At 37.1% G+C, this 20,595-nt stretch overlaps 1 protein-coding gene and 1 long non-coding RNA gene across 9 annotated transcripts in view; one reads left to right on the top strand and one right to left on the bottom strand.

Annotated features, from left to right (window-relative positions):
- The window catches only part of POGK (pogo transposable element derived with KRAB domain), a 339,612-nt gene that overhangs the window by 37,512 nt on the left and 281,505 nt on the right, over window positions 1-20,595 (top strand). The window lies entirely within an intron of this gene.
- The window catches only part of LOC144580272 (uncharacterized), a 222,848-nt gene continuing 202,479 nt past the window's right edge, over window positions 227-20,595 (bottom strand). For 2 of the 6 annotated variants that reach the window (XR_013529571.1, XR_013529572.1), the window contains one exon: window positions 227-7,284. This is a non-coding gene — a long non-coding RNA (uncharacterized LOC144580272). Of the gene's footprint in view, window positions 12,677-20,595 lie in introns of all 6 variants that reach the window. The other 4 variants (XR_013529570.1, XR_013529569.1, XR_013529568.1 and 1 more) reach the window with 3 other exon arrangements.

Raw genomic sequence — 20,595 nt, 5'->3', positions numbered from 1 at the left:
ACAAGAGCAAAACAAACATGATATTAAAGTCTTTATGTGAGAGGATAGTAGCAGTAAAATTAGCCAGTTCATCAAGGAGACTAGATCCCAGCAAACTGAAGTGAGGTTCACACTGTTACTAAGTGAGAGCTATTTACTAGCCAAAATTAAATTACAGATTTGTTTCATATCTGAAAATGATAACATAGACATCTTATATAATGAAGACATGGATTCATATCCTGTCTTCCTCACTGGTCTTGGCTCCCACTCCTCCCACCCTTGCTCAAAGCCCAAGTCACTCCAATCTAGCTGTATATCTCCAAACATAGTAGGCTTCCTCCTAGTTTGTGCTTCAGCCATGCTGTTTCCTTTGCTTGAAATCCTTTTTCCAAGCTAGTTTTCCCGGAAAAAATGTTACCAATCCATTAAGTCTCAGCTCAAACTTTCCATCTCCTGTGATGCTTAGCTAACTCCTCCGTGGATATTTTGCTGCTGCTTTTCCTTGTGTGACCACTGAACTTGGCCCATGCCATGACTGGGGTGTTCATGGTGTGCAGTGAAGAGTATGAGTGTAGAGTCAGACTGCCTGAGCTTGGCTCCCAGCTCCACCTCTAACTGACCATGAGAATTTGGGCAAGCCAGTCCACTTTGATCCTCAGTTCACTCATCTGTAAAATGACATTAATAATGATACCTACCTCAGTGGTTCTGGTAAGAATTAAGATAGTGAATACAGGAAAAGCATCTGGCAGGGTAACTGGCCTACAGTAAGTGCTCAGAAACGTATGCTCTTATTTGTTGTTGTAGCTGCTGCTGTAATGATTAGCTTGCATGTACAGCCATTGAGATTAGTGACTGTAACTTTTCATCTTTATGCTCTCTGTCTCACTGTAGAATCTGGCTTTGTGTCCTTGAAAAATTGTGTAAGACTGATTGAATAAGCAAATAATTTATGGTGAATTCAGCTGGCTTTGCTTTCATAACTATTATTTGAAGGATGGTAGTTCTAACAGCAGACCTCAGAGCCATGCAAAAAGCTGACCAGCACTAATTCAATGAAGCAATATTTTTCTACTTAAAACAAAGAACCACTTCCTGAATACATTTACTGTATTTTCAGCTCTGAGCTGGAGCTGAAAATATGGGAAACACAGGGTAGATCTCTAGCAATGCAAGACCTTGCCTCTGTCCTATAATATTTTTTGAAGTCATAGAGAAACAGGTATTTATAGTCTATATAGATTCAGAACTAAATGCGATAATGCATTTCAAAGAGATACAAAGAATTCTAAACCACAAGATAAATGTGAAGCATCCTTAAAGTACTTTTAAATTATGTTATGAAATATATCTATTTGGGTTTTCCATGATATTGCTTTACTACCTTTTCTATAGGATTGTTATTTGTAGGCCAGGGAGATTTCCCTTGAAGCCCAGTTACATTTAATGCCTTTGCAGTTATGTATGACTGACTTGTGACCTCAGGAGTAGGTTATGGCAGTGGTTCTGTTCTGACGAGGTGGCTCCAACTGTCTGTACCTTATCCCAGAACCAAAGCTCCATTTGCTCCACTATTACAATGAGAAGACACTTCACTCCCCCTGCAAGAGAATCAGGTTCTACTGGCAATTATTTGAGCCTGACTCCAGGCAAGATGCTTCAGTAGTTACTTGGGAGGATAATATTTGTCCTGCTTAACTCCAAAGGCTGCTGGAAGACTCCAGTGAGCCATTTTATAAAGTACAAAGTGATCTACAAACACAAGGGTCTTATTATTATTAAAAACACATCTCATCTTCCACTGGAATGTTAAGAAAAAAATGTTGGGTGTAAGAAAGAACTAAGCTAAAGGGGGAGAAACACTAAAAACTAATGACCTAATATCACATAAATACCACAAAGAGAGTGATTACTTGATTAATTAATGATAGGAGCGCTACATTTAAGTCTTTCAGTTATACTAGCATCAATCCTTTTTGCCTATAGGAATGGGGTTTGTTTCTGCCAACGAATAACTATCAAACCACTGAGGCCTAACTGATGTGTGATTAATGTGGGCTCTGTTAATTGTATGGCTGAGTTTTATGCATGAAGCTGTATCCTTGAGTTTTCTCCCTTAATTTCCTCCTGTTTAACTGTTGGTCATAAAATTGTTTCACATATATCTGCTGAGTCTGAGAGCAACTTTTGCAACTTGAAAAGTGCCTGAGTCAGTTTGGGCATCTTGTTTGGTAAAACCGACTTGGGGGAACTTTTATGCTGTAAGATGAACTGCTACTTGGCTTCTACTCCCAGCCCGGCTGGCTCCCTTCCTGCACCTGCTCACCGGCACAGCGTCTCATCTATTATCATTAAGCACATGTGTGGCATCGATAATGGAAAAGGCTTAATCACTTTCTTTATGATAGCCCATCAGATATGGCTCTATTCAACCTTATTTTAGACAACTAGAGATGATGACATCTGTCTTTCTAGTCTTTTTCACATTCATTTTCCATTTCTGTTAATAGTGCCTGATTTTCTTTTGGGGATGTACCCTACTCTCATCCCTGCTTTTATTTTCTGTGTTTCAAGAAGGGCTAATCTCATTTCCCCGGCTCCAGAGCTAGGCTTGGACAACTAGAATCCCAGTGATTGGTTCAGGGATAGGCACGTGACCTAAGCTTGGTGAACTACAGAGGCAACCCTAGGACTTCAGTGGGAACTGTTAGGAAAGAAAAGCTCTCTTTTTCCTCTTGGGTTTTTAGATTGGTAAAACACTAAATCTAGAGCTTTTGGTCTCTTTGTCATTGCTAAAGAAGAACCCAGCTGAGAATGAAGCCAACAGAGAGAAAAAGGGAGCTAAGAGATGGAGAGAGACAAACTCCTGCTGACATTGCTTGAATATGTGGATTCAGTTGTGCCTGAAGACAAGCCTGGGCCTGTACTTTCTATTATGTGAGCCAGTTCCAATAGGATTTTGTCACTCATGACCAAGAGTACTGATTCAAATGATGATGCTGGTCATGACACTTTTCTGCCTTAGCATGTCATAGATGTACAGAGACTTAAGAAGATTATAATTAGAAAAATAAGGTTTAGGATTTTAGAAATATATGCATATTTAAATATATAATTTTTTCCTCTTGAAAAAGTTCGCTTGGGTCAAATGGACATTTTCCCTTATGATAGCAGAGGGGTCAGATTGAAATAATTTGGTAACAGCTCACTGGTAGAGTGCACTTTGTACTCACTAGGGAACACACAATTCAATGACTGTGTGCCTGCTTACGCTGGGTGGTGAAGATATGGCAGGTTCACAAGACAGCTCAGTTTGCTTCCCCAGTAGAAATTATAATCTAATAGATTTTAGTGAATAAAAAAGTCCAGGACCCAAAGAGATAAAGGAAATCAGCAAATTTTGACAGTAAACCCCCTTACCAATGTGTAGTACAACTTCGGGATAGACTCTATCATTTTCAAAGTGTATTGATGATATGATTAATTATAAAAGCATGCTTGATTCCATGCTCACTTTAGTCTGTGGTGGCCCTAAGCCCTTTTAATTTTCAACCTTGAAAAGGAAAAGTTTTCTTAGAAAGGAAATTGAGGCAGCTCACCAGTAAAAAGGATTTAAGGACTGAAAAGTACTACCCATTAATCCTGTTACTCTTTAATAATTGGTTTTCTTTTGGGGCTGCTAAGATCGTTGTAGATTTAGGGCACTTTTACTCCAGCAAATTGTGAACACTTTATGTGTTTGAACGCACTTTATTTTTCCCAGTCTCTGATGATTGTATCAGAAGCCAGAGTAATATTCCCTCAGTTCACAGAGGAAAAAAACCTAAGGCTGAGAAACCTAGAGCATCTGTCTGGGTTGTCACAGCTAGAGGCTGAGACAGATCCTGATCCATCCTGATCCTTATAAGAAGCTATTGTGTCTCATCCCACGCCCTCCTTCCCTTGCATCCCCACTGCCCTAACCCCTGCTGAGGTCTTAGTGTAACTTGCGAATTTTACAATTTCCTCTTAGTTGTTCTGCCCAGTGTCACTCCCACTAATCTACTGAATGTTGTTTCCAGAGGAATCTTGCAAAAAAGTATGTCACACAGCAAAAAGTATGTCACTTCCCTGCCTAGAAGCCTTCATTGTTTATTTTTTGCCTGAAAGCAAAGTTCAAACTCTTTAGCCAGGCGGGCAAGGCCCCACGTGACTTGGTCTCCATTTTCCATCATGTGCCTTATTTTCCATGACTCTCTTTCCACTTAGACCCGTTGTTCCAGCCCAACTTACCATTCCTCAAACACATCCTCTACACTCCTCTGCCTTTACTCCCACTATTCCGCATCTGGAATGGTTGCACTCCTCTCCCCCCGACTCCCACTGCCAACATTTTCACTTATTTAATTCCTACCCCTCTTTGCAGGCCTCAAGAAGAAGCCTCTTTCGTGAAGTTTTCTGAGATTTTCTCTAGCTGGAAGTAATTTCTTTACACCATATATCCTTTTTATGTTTTTGTTCCTGAATTATTTTTTGAATTCTGTCTGATATTTATTTACATACTGGTCTATCTCTCCTGATGCCATGTAAGCTCAACAAGACAGAGAACCATGTCTGGCTCCTTCTGATGTCTGTGGTATCTGCTGCTTGGATGACTGGCTTCTCCCCCAACTTAAAACTGAGGCTAAACATCTTCCACTTCCTCTCACCCACTGAGCCTTTGCAGAGGCTATTCTGTTTTGGGGATGTGTGTCCATCCTCCCTGCTTCCTCCACTGTCTAGTTCACAACCTACAGTAAGAAATACATTTTATATTGTAATGGTCTACAAACATTTCATGAAGTAGTGCTAACTTTTGCTAATTTTCAGTACATTCTGATCTAGTCCCTATTTTTTTCTCTTCTGTTCTGTTCTCTTCTGCTGTTTAGTAGTCCAGTCTGTTACTTCATTTTAAAAGATGTGGTTGTGACACTCTAAACCTAAATAATTTCCTTGGCCTATTGAGAGGTTGCAAGAGCCTCTGGCCTAGTTGGTTCCTACTCATCTTTCATATCTCTGCTCATATGTTGCATCTATAGGAAAGTCTTCTCTTGACCTCCCAGGATAGACTGAGCCCTGATAGAGGTTCTCATGCCCCTCTTCTTCATAGCACTTTAAGCATAGCTTTTTGTGTAATTGTTTTGTTGTCTTTTCTCTCCACTGGATTTCAAGCTTCATGAGGGCATAGCTTCTTTGCTTTTTTCATCATCAAATTCTCAGTGCCCAGCACAGTGCCTAGAACACATCTATACACATTAAAACTGCAGAATCCATGAACTGGTGTTTTTAAGTTGGGGAAAGAGAGGCTGATATAATAGATTTGTGCTTTAGATAGATCACCTAGGTTACATAAATTTCATTGTTCAAAGGGCAAAAGTCAAGACTAAGATGAACTAGGCATGGTGGCTCACAGCTGTAACCTCAGCACTTTGGGAGGCCAAGGTGGGCAGATCGCTTGAGCTCAGGAGTTCGAGATCAGCCTGGGCAACCTGGTGGAACCCTGTCTCTACAAAAATATACAAAAATTAGCCAGGTATGGAGGCATGGGTTTGTAGTCCCAGCAACTTGCAGGGCTGAGGTAGAAAGATCGCTTGAGGCCAGGAGGTTGACACTGCAGTGAGCTGAAATCATACACTGCACTCCAGCCTGGGTGACAGAGCAAGACCCTGTCTCAAAAACAAAGCAAAAACAAAACACAAAAAGACCAAAATGAGTGAAGTTGGGGGAGGTGTTGAAGGGTAAGAGGCAGGAAGAGAAGTTTAGGGGCCTACACAGTGTGGACTTGAATTAAGGGACATTCGCTGCTATTGATGAGTTGGGGACAGATCCAAGAAATGTTTTTAAGAACTGAGAGAACATAATCACCTGTTTTGAAGGTAAATCCAATTGTTTAGGACCCTCTTCTATCCTAGTTAGGAAGTGGGAAGTTATCCTTCTGGTTTATATGAGTCTCTCCTCAGGTCTCCAAGATGCCCTCTGGCTCTTGAGGTCTCTGAGTTCCCAGGGTGGTGATCTCCCTCCCCTGGGGTTCTGCCTCACTGGGAGAATTTGGTAAAGGGATAACCAGGGTAGCCCTCACTCAGGTCTTGACAGCCTCTGCTGGATCCACTACTTTCCTGGCGACAAGAGCTAATTACAGTTTGGCTTTCTTTTTTTTTTTGCCATTGATACTAGTTTAAGCCAATTAAGATGGGAGGCATTTCAAGTAGGATTGTCTCTTTATTGATTATTCTGTACTAAAGCCTTAGTTCTTAATTACAAAGAGTCTATCGCTCCTATCTACAGACACAAAGCTTCCTGAAGTGACCTGATCCCCATCAGGAGAGGAGAGGCAGGCTCCAGCTGCAATCAGTTCAGAGATGCAGCCACAGTATTATGTTCTTCAGTTGCTGGAGCATGGTTTTGGAAAGCAGCTTTGGGAGCCAAGGCTATATCTATATAGTGTGACTTAGATCTGCCTCTTTAGTGTCTTTTTTTTTTTTTTAATTGTAAGACAGGTCTTGCTCTATCACCCAGACTGGAGTGCAGCGGTGTGATCACAGCTCACTGCAGCCTTGAACTTCTGGGCTCAAGCAATCCTCCTGCCTCAGCTTCCTGAGTAGCTGAGACTACAGGTGCGTGCTGCCACACCTGGTTAACTTTTCTATTTTTTTTAGAGACAAGGTCTGGCAATGTTGCTCAGGCTCTGCCTCTTCAGTAGATTGAGTATATACGTGCTTGTCATGAGGCACAGTGCCCAGCAGTGGTTCAGACTGTCTCTTCTTGTTCCAGTTTGGTGGTTAAAACTGCCAAAATAATGACTAACACAGCTGAGAAAAATATTTTTGGTGCACGATTACATCAACCACTTGACTGCTGGTCTCTATTAGAGTTGGGAAATATAAATCAAGCAAAAATGGATAGTTCACAAGATGAGAAGATATTTATCAGTGGGTACCTCATGAGGAGTTATCTTCTTTCTCTGGGGCCAGCTGTATACAGCAGGGACACTTTGGCCATATTCTTGCCAGTGTCCTTCTCTCTCCTTGTTCCTTATCTCTGCCTTCCTCAGATGCACTCTTCTTTGCTTCCAGGTTGACCATTTATTAAACTATTTCTTTTTGATAAACTAGTTTTTGCATTTCCCCCTAAGGTAAATCTCATTTCATTATGTGCTGTTCATATTTCTGATCTGCTAAGTCCATTTATATTATCATCTGGCCTTGCCTGACACTAGGTCTGCTTCTCAGTTCAGTGTTGCCATGACTTCTGAGTGGCCGCAGAACCAGCCACAGAGCACATTTTCTTCCATTATGGGAACATGATGGAGAGAAGAGGAAGAAAAAGTTAATGAGAGAAAAAATAGCCATCTCTCTACTTATTACACAGAAATAGGCTGTGGTTTTGCACATTATTTTCAGCAAAGAACCATCCATACAAAGAGTAATAATAAATATCAAATAGCACAATTCTGACTGTTTATACATGTTAACTTTTCCAATTCTTGCAACCACTCTGTGAGGTAGGTTCTATTATCATCTCTACTTTCTTATTTTCAGATAACAAAACTGGAAGCACAGAGAGGTTAAGTAGTGTGCCCAAGCTAACATAACTAGCAATGGCACAGACTGGATCCCATGGAGCTTGCATAGTAATTATATAGATTTTAAATTTTAGTAGCTTAAAAAATTTCCATTTGGAGCTCAAGTGTCAAACATGTGGCTGACTTCAGTATGTGGCTGGCAATTATTTTCTTTCCAGTATTATTTTATTTCATAACTCCAATGACCCACTCATTCCTGGGGCATCTTTCCACACCTCTCTTTATGCTCAGTTGATTATGTATACCATTTGTGTATATATACAAATATATGCATAGGAGGGAAGTTTTTGTTATTGTTTATTTTACAAAAATTGAATCGCACTGTATACACGATTATGTGGTTTATCTTTTCACTCATAACAACACATGGAAATCCCATCAAGGCAGTTGTTTGAGCATGAATTCACATGTTTCATGATATCAATGTATTATATTGATTCAGTATCACCCCCAGGTGGACAGTCACTATGTTTCTATGACTTTAATTTTAATTATTATTGTGTTAGTGTAAACAATGATGCAATAAACATCTTTGAATTTATATTCTTGTATACTGGGAACCGTATTCCTAAAGAAATCCATTCAGTGGTTTTAAAGATATTTACATATTTGTACAACCAACATCACAATTAATTTTAGAATATTTGTATAACCCTACAAAGAAACTCCATAGGTACTAAGTCACTTCTCATTTCTCCCCAAGTGTCCAGCTCCAGAAGACCACTAATTTCCTTTCTATTTCTATGGATTTGCCTATTGTGGAAATTTCATATAAATCGAATCATACAATATGTGGTCTTCTGTGGCTGACTTCTTTTACTTAGCATAATGTTTTCAAGGTTCATTTTTATTATAGCATGTATCAGTACTTCATGCCCTTTTATGGCTGAATAATACTCAGTTGTATAAATATGCCATATTTTGTTTATCTATTCATTCATTAGTGGATATTTGGCTATTTTCATTTTTTGCCTATTTTGCATATTAGTGTCTATGAACATAACGTACATATATTTGTTTAAGTACTTGTTTTCAATTCCCTTGGGTACATATCTAAGAGCAGAATTGCTGGGTCATATGGTAACTCGATGTTTAATTGTTTTAGAAAATACCAGACTGTTTTCCAAAGTGGCTGCAACATTTTGCATTCTCACTAGCAGTGTATGAGGGTTCTGACTTCTCCATATAATCTCCAGCATGTCATTACCTGTCTCTTAATTGTAATTTAATTTAATTATGTATATATTTTTTGAGAGAGAGTCTTGCTTTGTCACCAGGCTGGAGTGCAGTGGCATGATCTAGGCCCCCTGCAACCTCTAAAGTTTGCCTTATGGGTTCAAGCAACAATTCTCTTGCCTCAGCCTCCTGAGTAGCTGGAATTGCAGGCATGTGCCACCACAGCTGACTAATTTTTGTATTTTCAGTAGAGACAGGGTTTCACCACGTTGGCCAGGCTGGTCTCAAAATCCTGACCTCAGGTGATCTGCCCGCCTTTGCCTCCCAAAGTGCTGGTAGCCCAGCACTTGTCTTTTTATTTATAGCCATACTACTGGGTGGTACCACATTGTGGTTTGATATGCATTTCCTGATGACCAACTTTGTTGAATCACAAAAGTGTGTTACATAGTTTTAAATGTTTTTTTTTTTACTCTATTTAGATGACCATATGGCTTTTGTCCATTATTCTGTTGATATGGTGTATTACATTAATTTTTGATTGTTAGGTAACCTTCCAGTCCTGGGATGAATCCCACTTGGTCATGGTATATAATTTTTTTTATATGTTCCTGAATTTGGTATTGTATTTCATTGAGGAGCTCTGCATCTATATTCCTAAATTATATTAGTTTATAGTTTTCTTGTGATGTCTTTGTTTGCTTTTGGTATGAAGGTAATACTGGCTCACATAAAACGTTGGAAATGTTCCCTTTTTATTATTTGGAAGACTTTATAAAGAATTGGTGTTAATTTTTTTTACATGATTGGTAGAATTCACCAGTGAAACCACTGGGCTTTTCTTTGTGGGAAGTGTGATTGTTAATACTGAGTGTCAACTTGATTTGATTGGGGGGATACAAAGTATTAATCCTGGGTGTGTCTGTGTGGGTGTTGCCAAAAGGGAATAACATTTGAGTCAGTGGAATGGGGAAGGCAGATTCACCCTTAATCTGGTGGGCACGATCAAATCAGCTCTCAGCAAATATAAAGCAGGCGGCAAAATGTGAATAGGAGAGACAGGCCTAGCCTCCCAGCCTACATGTTTCTTCCATTCTGGATGCTTCCTGCCCTCAAATATTAGACTCCAAGTTCTTCAGTTTTGGGACTCAGACTGTCTCTCCTTGCTCCTCAGCTTGCAGACAGTGTATTGTAGGACCTTTGATTGTATAAGATAGTGTAAGTTAATAATAAACTCCCCTTTATATGTGTGTGTGTGTGTGTAGGATATATATACACACACCCGTGTGTGTGTGTGCATGTGTGTGTGTGTATACACAGAATATATATATTCTGTGTAATCCTTTTTATTTCCTTATGATTTGTAGTAATGTTTCTTCTTTAGTAATTTGAGTGTTCTCTCTTTTTTTCTTGGTCAGGCTATCTAAAAGTTTTTCAAGTTTGTTGATCTTTTCAATGAACCAAATTTTGTTTTAATTGATTTTCTCTATTGTTTTTCTATTCTCTATTAAATTTTGCTCTAATTTTTATTATTTCGTTCATTTTGTTTGTTTTAGGCTTAGTTTGCTCTTCTTTTTCCAGTGTCTTAAGACTAAAGTTAGGTTATTGATTTGAAAACTTTTTTTTAAGTAGATGTTCACAGCTATCAGTTTCCCTCTGAGCACTACATCCTTGTAAATTTTGGCATGCTGTAACTTCATTTTTATTCACCTCAAAATTATTTTCCAGTTTTCCTTATGATGTCTTCTTGCACATATTTTTTAGGAGAATGTTGTGTAATTTCCACATATATGTGAACTTCCCAAATGTTTTGTTATTGATTTCTAATTTTATTTCACTGTGGTTGGCAAAAATACTTGTATGATTTCAGTCTTTTGAAGTTTATTGAGGCTTGTAAATTATTTATTTATTTTATTCTTTTTGAGACAGAGTTTCCCTCTTGTGGCCCAGACTGGAGTGCAATGGCGTGATCTTAGTTTACTGCAACCTCTGCCTCCCAAGTTCAAGTAATTCTCCTGCCTCAGCTTTCTGAGTAGCTGGGATTACAGGCATGTGCCAACACACTCGGCTAATTTTTTGTGTGTTTAGTAGAGACAGGGTTTCAGGAGTCTGGAACTCCTGACCTCAGGTGATCCACCTGCCTTGGCCTCCCAAAGTGCTGGAATTATAGGCATGAGCTACCGTGCCCGTCCCCTATTGAGGCTTGTTTTATGGCCTAGCATGTAATCTATTCTGAAGAATATTCCATGTGCATTTGAGAAAAATATGTAGTGTTCTGTTGTATGGAGTATTCTGTAGATATCTTTTAGATTTGGTTGTTTGGGTCTTCTATACCTTTGCTTATATTTTTCTTTTTTTTCTATCTACTACTGAAGGTTGGATCTTGAAATACCTACCTGTTATTGGTGAGTTATCTGGTTCCCTTAAGTTTTGTCAGTTTTTGCTTCACGTATTTTGAAGCTCTGTGGTTAGGTATGTGTATGTTTATATAGTTATATCTTCCTGATAGATTGATACTTTCATCATAAAATGTATCTCTCTCTCCAGTACCACTTCTAAATCTGTTTGGCTTGATACAGTACAGCCACTCTCGCTCTCTTATGGTTGTTGTTTGTATGATATATCTTCTATCCTCTTTACTTTCAACCTACTTGCAACTTTAAATATAAAAGGTGTCTTTGATAGAGAGTATATAGCTGAATTGTTGTGACAATCTCTGCCTTTTGATGGGATTGCTTAATCCATCATATTTAATCAATTAATTATTGATATACTTAGATTTATATCTGCCATTTTACTTTTTGTTTTCTATATCTCATAATTTGAGCCTATTCCTCCTTTACTGCTTTTTCTTTTTACATTAAGTGAATATTTTCTAGTATAACATTTAAATTATTTTCATGATTATTTCACTATGTACTTTGAGGGTATTTTAGAGATTGCTCTAGGGCTTACCATATACATATTAATTTACCAGAATCTACTTGTAATTTATATTATTTAATTTCAGAGAGATATATAAATATTGTTGCTATAGAATTCTGTTCTCTTTTTTCCCTTCTGGTGCTATTAAATAAAAATAAGTTACAAACCCTTAAACATATTTTTATAATTATATATATTACATAATTTAATGTTTTTAAAGAATCCAAGAGCAGAAAAGGGAGGAAATATATACTTATAAAGTTTGTTATTTTAACTTTCCTATTTGCTGTTTCAGACTCTGTATTTACTCTTGTAAATTTGAGTTGTCTAGTGTCATTTCCTTGCTCCAGGATAGCTTTGCTACCACAAATTGTTCTATTTTACAATATATTTCTATATGTTTTAGGTCAAATAATGCAATTATATACATTTTTATGCAATTATTTTTTGAATCTGTTAAGAGAAAAGGGATAACAAATATGCATTCATATTGACTTTTATAATTACTTAATTACCTTTAGTAGTATTAATTGTTTTCATGTTTAGATTCAAATTACTATCTGGGGTCACCCACTATTAGCCTAAGACATTCTTTTACTACTTCACGTAAAATGGGTCCACTAGTAACTAATTCTCTCAGTTTTTGTTATCTGGAAAGTCTTTCTTTTTGTTTTTGTCTTAAACTTCATTTAAGTTTTATGTATTTGAGGGGTATAAGTTCAGATTTCTTACGTGCATATACTGAATAGTGGTGAAGTCTGGACTTTTAGTATAACCATTACCTGAATGTTGAACATTTACTGAAAAGGAAATTTTCAACCCTCACACCCCTCCTACCTTCCCACCTTTTGTAGTCCAGTATCTGTTATTCCACTCTGCACGTCTATGTGTATCAGTTGTTTAGCTTCCACTTATATGAGAGTACATAGCATTTGACTTTCTGTTTCTGAGTTATTTCAGTTAAGATAATCGTCTTCAGTTCCATCCATATTGCTGCAAAAGACATGATTTCATTCTTTTTTATGGCTGAGTGGTATTCCATGGTATATATGTAGACACACAATATTTTGTTTATCCAATCCTCCATTGATGGACAATATAATTGATTCTATGTTTTTGCTATTGTGAATAGTTCCATGATAAACATACAAGTACAGTTATCTTTTTGATGTAATAATTTCTTTCCCCTGGTTATATATGCAGTAGTGGGGTTACTGGATCAAATGGTAGTTCTATTTTTAGTTCTTCAAGAAATCTCCATACTATTTTTCCATAAACGTACTAATTTACATTCCCACCAATAGTGTATAAACATTCCCTTTTCTCTGAATCCTTGCCAACATCTGTGGTTTTTCAGACTTTTTAATAATAGCCATTCTAATTGGCGTAAGATGCTATTTATTTTATTGTGGTTTTAATTTGGTTTTCTTTGATGACTACTGACGTTGAGCATTTTTTCATGTTTGCTGGCCACTTGTATGTCTTCTTTTGAAAAATGTCTGTTCAACTCTTTTGCCCACCTTTTAATGAGGTTGTTTGTTTTATCTTCTTGAGCTGTTTGAGTTCCTTACAGATTCTGGATACCAGACCTTTCTCGGATGCAAAGTTTGCAGATATTTTTTCACATTCTGTAGGTTGTCTGTTTACTTTGTTGATTGTTTCTTTTGCCATGTAAAATTTTTTTTATTTAATTGAGTCCCACTTGTCTATTTTTATTATTGTTGTATTTATTTTGAGGACTTGGTTATAAATTCTTTTCCTAGGCCAATATCCAGAAGAGTTTTTCCTTAGTTTTATTCCAAGATTTTAATAGTTAGAGGTGGGCCAGGCGAGGTGGCTCAAGCCTGTAATCCCAGCACTTTGGGAGGCCGAGGCGGGTGGATCACGAGGTCAAGAGATCGAGACCATCCTGGTCAACATGGTGAAACCCCGTCTCTACTGAAAATACAAAAAATTAGCTGGGCATGGTGGCACATGCCTGTAATCCCAGCTACTCAGGAGGCTGAGGCAGGAGAATTGCCTGAACCCAGGAGGTGGAGGTTGCGGTGAGCCGAGATTGCGCCATTGCACTCCAGCCTGGGTAATAAGAGCGAAACTCTGTCTCAAAAAAAAGAAAAAAAATAGTTTCAGATGTTATGCTTAGCTCTTTATCTTGAGTTAATTTTTGTATATGGTGAGAGGTACAGGTCCAATTCCATTCTGCATATGGCTATCCAATTTTCCCAGCACCATTTATTGAATAGAGTATCCTTTTCTTAGTGCATATTTTTGTTGACTTTGTTGAATATCACTTGATTGTAGTTATACAGCTTTATTTCTGGATTCTCTGTTCTCTTCCATTGATCTGGTATATCTGTTTCTTTTTATTTTATTTTTTTTGTGTGTGTGAGATGGAGTCGTACTCTGTCACCCAGGCTGGAGTGCAGTGGTGTGATCTTGGCTCACTGCAACCTCCACCTCCCAGGTTCAAGCAATCCTCTTGCCTCACCCTCCTGAGTAGCTGAGATTACAGGCACGTGCCACCATGCCCAGCTAACTTTTATATTTTTAGTAGAGACCATGTTGGCCAGGTTGCTCTCAAACTCCTGACTGTGGGATCCACTTGCCTTGGGCTCTCAAAGTGCTGGAATATAGGTGTGAGCCACTGCGCCTGGCCTGCGTATCAGTTTTCATACTGGTCCCATGTGTCTTGGTTAGAATAGCCTTGTACTAGAATTTAAAGTCAGGTAATGCGGTATCTCCAGCTTTGCTCTTTTTGCTTAGGATTGCTTTGGCTATTTGGGCCCTTTTTGGTTTTATAAAAATTTTAGAATTGTTTTTCCTAATTCTGTGAAAAATGATATAGGTAATTTGATAGGGATTGTGTTAAATATATAGATTGTTTTGGGCAATATGATAATTTTAACAATATTGATTCTTCCAACTCATGAGCATGGAACTTAAAAAAATTGTTTGGGTCATCTATGATTTCTTTCATCAGTGCATTGTAGTTTTCCTTGTGGAGATCTTTCACCTCCTTGGTTAAATATATTACTAGGTGGTTTTTTTTTTCTTTTGTAGTGGTTGTAAATGGGATTGCCTTCTCAGTTCGGTCCTTGGCTAGATTGTTATTGGTATATAGAAATGCTACTGATTTTGTATATTAGTTTTGTATCCCAAAACCTTACTGAATGCATTCATTTTATTTTGAGGTTGAGTCTTACTCTGTCACCTAGGCTGGAGTGCAGTGAGCAATTGCAGTGAGCAATCTTGGCTCACTGCAACCTACACCTCCCGGTTCAAGAGATTCTCCTGCCTCACCCTCCCAAGTAGCTGGGACTACAGGTACCTGCTACCACACTGGGCTAATTTTTGTATTTTCAGTAGAGATGGGGTTTCTCTGTGTTGGCCAGGCTGGTCACGAACTCCTCAAGAGATCTGCCTGCCTTGGCCTCCCAAAGTGCTGGGATTATAGGCATGAGCCACAATTCCTGGCCCTGGATGCATTTATTAAATCTGAGAATATTTCAATGGAGTCTTTTGGATGCAAGACCATATCATCAGTGAACAGGAATTGTTTGACTTCCTCTATTCCTATTTGTATGTCTTTTTAAAAAATTTTGCCTGATTGTTGTGATGAGGACTTTCAGTATCATGCTGAATAACAGTGGTGAAAGTGCACGTCCTTGTCTTGTTCCAGTTCTAAGAGGGAGTGCTTTCAATTTTTCCCCATTAAGTATAATATTGGCTTTGGGATCGCTACATACGGCCTTTATTACATGCAAGTATGTTCTTTCTGTGCCTAGTTGGTTGAGAATTTTTATCACGAAAGGATGCTGATTTTTATCAAGTGCTTTTTCTGCATCTATCAAGATGATCACATGCTTTTTGTCTTTACCTCTCTTTGTGTGATGTATTACATTTATTGATTTGCATGTGATGAACCATCCTTGCATCCCAGAGATAAATCCCACCTGATCCTGATGTATTACCTTTTTTACATGCTATTGGATTTGATTTGTAGTATTTTGTTGAGGATTTTTGCATATATGTTCATCAGGCATATTGGTCTGTAATGCTTTTTTTCTTGTGTCTCTGTCTAGTTTTGATAACAGGGTGATACTGGCCTCATAGAATGAGTTAGGGAGAATTTCCTAACTTTGTAGTTTGATGAAATTCTTTTGTGTTGCCATTTGATTCCTTTCTCTTTCTCCTTTGTGTGACTGTTTTACACAAACGTGATTTTATACTTCTGTGTTTTTATGCCGGTGAATATCAAGTTTTTTTCTTCATGTGTAAGACTCCTTTCAACATTTCCTGTAGGTCTAATCTAGTGGTGACAAATTCCCTCAGCATTTGCTTGTCTGTGAATGACTTATTTCTTCTTTGATTTATAAAACTTATTATGACAGGATACAAAATACTTAGCTGACAGGTTTTTTTCCCCCAGCACTTTAAAAATGGCATTCCATTCTCTTCTGGCCCATAAGGTTTCTGCTGAAAAGTGCACTGTTAGTCTCATGAAGTTTCTTTTATAGATGACAAGATGCTATTCTTTTGCTAATTTTAAAATTCTTTCTTCATTTTAGACATTCTGAATATAATATGCTGTGGTGAAATCCTTTTTGCAATGTATTTTCCTGGGGGGTCACTGGGCCTCTTATATCTAGATGTTTACCTTGATAGACTTGGAAAACTTTTATCAATTACTTTATTAAATTTTTTTCTAAACTTCTTGCTCTCTCTTTCCCCTTGGAAATATTGATAACTTGTAAGTTTAGTTGCTTTGTATAGTCCCAGATGTCTCAACAGCTTTGTTTATTCTTTTTTATTCTTATTTTTGTGTGATAAGATTATTTTGAAAGAGCAGTGTTTAAGTTCTGAGCTTCTTTATTCGGCTTGTTCTAGTCTATTATGGAAGCATTCAAATGTATTTTGTATTTCCTTCAATTAATTTTTTAATTTCTGAATTTCTTTTATTTTTGAAGATATCTTCTTGATAAATTTCTCATTCATATTCTGAATTGTTTTTCACATTTCTTTGCATTGGTTTTCAGATTTCTCTTGCTTCTCATCGGGCTTCTTTAAAATCACCATTTTGAATTCTCTTTCTGGCATTTTAAGGAATACTTTTTGATTGGCATCTGTTGCTGGACAATTGTTTTGGTCCTTTGGTGATATATTTCCCTGCTTTTTCATGTTTCCTGTGTCCTTCCATTGATATCTGTGCATCTGGTGTAGCAGTCACTTGTTCTAAGTTTTGGATTTTTTTAGGGTGTTCTTTTGGTTTTAACTTTATTTTAGGTTCAGGGGTACATGTGCAGGTTTGTTATATAGGTAAACCATGTATCATGGGGATTTGGCATACAGATTGTTTTATCACCCAAGTAATAAGCATAGTACCTGATAGGTAATTTTTCAGTCCTCTTCTCCTCCCACCTTCTGCCCTCAAGTGGCTCTGGTATCTATTGTTTCCTTTGTGTTCATATATGCTCAATGTTTCAATCCACTTATAAGTGAGAACATGTGGTATCTTGTTTTTTTGTTCCTGTCTTAGTTTGCTTAGGATAATGGCCTCCAGCTTCATCTATGATGCTGCAAAGGATCATGATCTCATTCTATTTTGTGGCTGCATAGTATTCCATGATGTATATGTATTGTATTTTCTTTATCCAGTGTACTGTTGATGGGCATCTAGGTTGATTTCATGTTTTTGCTATTGTGAATAGTGCTGTGATGAACATACACATGCCTGTGTCTTTATAGTAGAATGATTTGCATTCCTTTGGGTATATACCTATTAATGTAATTGCTGGGTTGAATGGTAATTCTGCTTTGAGTTCTTTGAGAAATCATGAAACTGCTTTTCACAGTGGGTAAATTAATTTACATACCCACCTGCAGTATATAAGTGTTCCTTTTGCTTTACAACCTCTCTAGTATTTGTTATTTTTTTACTTTTTAATAATAGCCATTCTGAGATGGTATCTCATAGCGGTTTTGTTGCATTTTTGTAATGATTAGTGATGTTGAGCATTTTTTCATATACTTCATGGCCATATGCATGTCTTCTTCTGAAAAGTGTCTGTTCACATACTTTGTCCATTTTTTTAACAGCGTTGTTTGTTTTCTTGTAAATTTGTTTAAGTTCCTTATAGATTCTGGATATTAGACTTTTGTTAGAGCATAGTTTGCAAATGTTTTCCCCCATTCTGTAGGATGTCTGTTTATTCTATTAATGGTTTAGTTTGCTGTGCAGAAGCTATTTAGTTTAATTAGGTCCCATTTTCCAATTTTTGTTTTTGTTTTTTTCAATTGTTTTTGGAGTCTTATAAAATCTTTGCCAGGACCTATGTCCAGGATGGTATTTCCTAGGTTGTTTCCAGGATTTTTATCATTTTAGGTTTTACATTTAAGTTTTTAAATGTAAAAGTTAGTTTTTACATTTAGGTTTTACATTTTAAGTTGATTTTTGTGTATGGTATAAGGAAGAAGTCCAGTTTCAATCTTATGCATATCACTAACCAATTATCCCAGGACCATTTATTGAATAGGAAGTCCTTTCCTCATTGCTCGTTTTTGTCAACTTTGTTGAAGATCAGATGGTTGTAGGTGTGGGACCTTATTTCTGGGCTCTCTACTTGGTTCTATATGACGTTTTTGTATCAGCACCGTGCTGTTTTGGTTACTCTAGACCTGTTGTATACTTTGAACTTGGATAATGTGATGCCTCCAGCTTTGTTCTTTTTGCTTAGGATTGCCTTGGCTATTCAGGCTCTTTTTTGGTTCCATATGAATTTCAAAATAGTATTTTCTAATTCTGTGAAGAATGTCATTGGTAGTTTGATAAGAATAGAATTGTTGGATAAGGAGATGTGTACCCCATTTTTCATACTGTGATTATTTCACATTGCATGCCTGTATCAAAATATCTCATGTACCCAATTAATATATACACCTACTCTGTGTGCACAAAAATTAAATTAAAAAAATTAAAAAGATAGGAATAGCATTAAATCTGTGAATTGTTTTGGGTAGTATGGCCATTTTAATGATACTAATTCTTCTTATTCATAAGCAGGGAATATTTTTCAATTTGTTAATGTCATCTCTGATTTCTTTGAGCAGTGTTTTGTAATTCTCCTGGTAGAGATCTATCACTTCTCTGGTTAGCTGTATTCCTGGGTATTTTACTCTTTTTTCTGGCCATTGTGAATGGGATTGCATTCTTGATTTGGTTCATAGCTTGGATGTTGTTGGTGGATAGGAATGCCAGTGATTTTTATACATTGACTTTGTATCCTCAGACTTTGCTGAAGTGGTGTATCAGAACAAAGGTCTTTTGGACAGACAGTATGGGGTTTCCTCATATAGAATCTCATCATCTGCAAACATACTTTGATTTCATATTTGGACGCCATTTATTTCTTGCTCTTTCCCGGTTGCTCTGCTTAGGACTTCCAGTACTATGTTGACTAGCAGTGCTGAGAGAGGGCATGCTTGTCTTGGTGAGATTTTCAAGGAGAATGCTTCCAGTATTTGTCTATTCAGTGTAATGTTGGTTGTGTGTGTCTGGTTTTTTCTTTTCTTTTTTTTTTTTCAGATGGCTGTTATTATTTTGAAGTACATTCCTTCAATGCCTAGCTAGTTGAGTTTTTCTTTTTAACATAAAAGGGTGTTGAATTTTATTTAAAGCCTTTTCTACATCTATTGAGATAATCATGTGGTTTTTGGCTTTGGTTCTGTTTATGTGGTGAATCACATTTATTGATTTGTGTATGTTGAAACAACCTTGTATCCTGGGGATAAAGCCTATTTGATCATGGTGGATTAGCTTTTTCATGTGCTGCTAGATTTTGTTTTCTGGTATTTTATTGTGCATTTTTGCATCTATGTTCATCAAAGATATTGGCCTGAAATTTTCTTTTCTTGTTGTGTCTGTGCCAGGTTTTGCTATCAGGAATTCTGACCTCATAGAGTGAGTCAGGGAGAAGTCCCTCCTCCTTAATCTTTTGGAATAGTTTCAGTAGGAATAATATCAGTTCTTTATACATTTGGTAGAATTCAGCTGTAAATCTATATTGTTCTGGGCTTTTTCTGGTTGGTAGGATTTTTATTGTTGATTAAATTTTGGAACTTATTATTGGTCTGTTCAGGGATTCAGTTTCTTCTTGGTTCAATCTTGGGATGTTGTATGAATCCAGGCATTTATCCATTTCTTCTAGATTTTCTAGCTTGTGTGCATAGAAATGTTCATAGAAGTCTCTGAGGGTTTTTTTGTGTATATGTGGTGTCAGTGGTAATATCCTTTTTGTAATTTCTGATTGTCTTTATTTGCATCTTCTTTCTTTCTTTATTATTCTTGCTAGTGCTCTGTCGGGTTTACTCATTCTTTCAGAAAAGAAAAACTCATGGATTCATTGATCTTTTTATAGTGTTTTTTTTTTTTTTTTTACATCTCAAATTCATTCAGTTCAGCTCTGATTTTTGGTTATTTCTTGTTTTCTGCTAGCCTTGGGATAGATTTGCTTTTGTTTCTCTAGTTCTTCTAGTTGTGATATTAGGTTCTTAATTTGAAATCTTTCTAACTTTTTGAAGTAGGTGTTTAGTCCAATAAGCTTCCCTTTTAACACCACTTTAGCTATGTCCCAGAGACTCTGGTATGTTGTATCTTTGTACTCATTAGTATCAAATAATTTCTTGATTTCTGCCTTAATTTCACTATCTGCTCTCAAATCATTCAGAATCACATTGTTTAATTTCCATGCAATTGTACAGTTCTGTGCAATTTTCTTAGTAATAATTTCTACTTTTATTGTGCAATGGTCCGAGAATGTGATTGGTATGATTTTGGTTTTTCTGAATTTGCTGAAAATTGTTTTATGGCCAATTGTGTGGTTGATTTTAGAGTATGTGCCACATGCAGATGAGGA

The sequence above is a fragment of the Callithrix jacchus genome, chromosome 18 (genome assembly GCF_049354715.1).
Source record: "Callithrix jacchus isolate 240 chromosome 18, calJac240_pri, whole genome shotgun sequence".
In the NCBI taxonomy this organism is placed as follows: Eukaryota; Metazoa; Chordata; class Mammalia; order Primates; family Cebidae; genus Callithrix; species Callithrix jacchus.
This window is presented reverse-complemented; position numbering and strand designations above follow the sequence as displayed.